The sequence below is a fragment of the Chinchilla lanigera genome, unplaced genomic scaffold (assembly GCF_000276665.1).
Source record: "Chinchilla lanigera isolate Chin_1 unplaced genomic scaffold, ChiLan1.0 scaffold00131, whole genome shotgun sequence".
Lineage (NCBI taxonomy): Eukaryota > Metazoa > Chordata > Mammalia > Rodentia > Chinchillidae > Chinchilla > Chinchilla lanigera.
The window spans coordinates 1,924,014-1,926,528 of NW_004955532.1; positions in this window are offsets into that span (position 1 = coordinate 1,924,014).

Below are 2,515 nucleotides of genomic sequence, written 5' to 3' on the forward strand. Positions count from 1 at the left end.
CTGCCTCAGCCTCCCAAGTGCTGGGATTATGGGTATGCGCCACCACGCGTGGCATCCTTCTACTTATTCTTGAAAGATTTCTTATATAAATACTTGAAAGTTTAAAATAGGAGCACTTTTTCTGATGCGGTTTTTTTTTTTTTTTTTTTTTTTTTTTAGTTTTTCTGGTTTTTTTGTTTATTTGTTTTAATACTGATACCTTCCTCTGCTTTGCCATGGTCTAATCTTTCCTCCCTTTCTTTCCTTCCCTTCCATCCTTCCTCTCAGTGCTCTACCACAGAGGTATATTCCCAGCCCCTAATTTCTCAATCTGTATACATGAACTAAAAAATCAGTTGTGCTGATGATATATCTGTAAGGGGCCGGGGATGTGGCTTGGTGATAGCACAGTTACCTAACATGTTCAAGGCCCTGGGTCTAATCTCCAGCACTACAAAATATGAGCACTGTCAGAGGGCAAATTATGCTAACGATGTACAGGCATGCTACCATCTCACTGACAGAGTCCAAGATGTGGGACGGTCCCGAGAACGAGGTGCCCGTGGATGAAAAGGAAAGAGAAATAAGAAAAACAAGGGAGGCATAATTCCAGGATCAGGGGGCTTACAACCTCTCAGACTGCCCTCCGCCAATACCAATTTCCATCACTTTACTGAGCGAGAACCAAGGGCGTAGCTAGTACAAATGGGCAGATACCAAACGTTTTAGCAAGGATAGTTAAAGGGTTAGCCTTCCTCACATGAGATCCAAGACATGCCTATAATCCCAGCATTCAGGAGGATGAGACAGGAGGATCATAAACTCAAGGTTAATCCAGGCTCTAATAAAGCCTTATCTTAAGAAACTCTAGCAAACAAATCATTGTGTCCTCAATGCATTCTAATCAAAGAATGTCCTTCTCCACACCAAGATGCCTCTCTTTAAATTTCCCAAGGATCCTTGCTTCTTTCTGACAAATGTTATGCTTTTCATTTTGGTAGTGGATTGATCTGTGAACAAATATTTTATGTTTACCATGTGCCAGGTATCAGAGGATGGGGGAAGGGGTAAAAGGGATCCAGATGTGATATGTATATGTACTCTTTACCAAGATGATTAAAATTATTATGTATCACAAACATAGAAAAAAACATTTGTTAGAGAACCCAGTACCGAACCAAATGGAAAACACTCTGTACTAAGGGGTTGGACAACAACCGACTTTATTACACCGGCGGGCTGATGGGGGATTGCTCCCACAGCATCAGCCCTGAGCTAGCTTTGGAATGGGCTTATTTTTGTTTTGTTTTGTTTTTCTTCCGGTACCGGGAGTCGAACTAACAACCTTGCACTTGCCGGACTGGTGCTGTGCCACTGAGCTAAATCCCCAGCCCCTGGAATTGGCTTACATAGGTTTTGCAAGCAAGAAGTACAGATGCTTGAAAGCGTGGTGAATTTCTGTTGGGTAGTGTCAGTCATCTCTCAGTGCTGGGCAGAAAGCCCTTGAAGTAAGTCAGTAATAGTGTTGGTCATCTCTTGTTACTAGAAAGTACAGGGCGTGTAGCTAAATGCGGTCAGGTGGGGTGTGGTGGCTCACACCTGTATCCCAGCACTCAGCTGAGGCAGGAGGATCACTGCAAGTTCGAGGCCAGCCTGCACTGCAGCGTGAGGCCCTATCTCAAGAACAAAAATCTAAACACAGACCACACTGGGTCAGGCTATCTCTAGCTTGCAGCTGGTGTAGCCAGTCAAGGCTGACTGAGTCTAACTGCTGAATTACGTGCTGGTCTGGATGATCATATTTTGTCCTAATATGGTATCATGTTATTAGCTGATGTAAAAAATTTCCATCACACATCAGGGATATAGTAGTGATTTAAACGGATGGAAGTCCCTACCTTTCTGGAATTTACATTCTGGTGTTTGAGGCGTGCACTCTGAAAACAAAACTAGTTCAGTTCCCAATTTCACCACTATTATTAGCTCTGTATGACCTGCTATGTAAAACAAGGACAGTGATGGCTTTGCCTAGCACAGCCTTGGAGACTGAAGTGGTTGCATCCTAAGTATACTTTTTTTTTTTTTTTAATTGAAGGCAGAGTCAATAGGAGTAACTGACAGATTAGATGACAGGAGATGCTAGAAGTAGTGGGTAACTAAGATTTTGTTCTGGACAGTGGGAAGCTGAATGCTGCCCTTTATGATCTAAGGAAGGCTGTAGCAGAGACGAGAATGGATTTGACTGTGTTAACTCTGACATGTCAATTAGATGCCTGAGAAGGAACTGTTAAATTAAATCTGGAAAATCGCTTTTTTGAGACCTTGCTTTACACTAGAGAATGTCAATGGAATGTTACTTTGTTTTGTTTTTTGTCTTTTTGAGACAGGGTCTTGCTGTGCAGTTCAGGCTGGCCTCACTTTGTAGCCCAGGCTGGTCTGGAACTCGCAATGATCCTCCTGCCTCAGCCTCCCGAGTGCTGGGATTACAGGCATGCGCCACCATGCCGGCGGAAAGATATTCCGAAGACTTGTCTAT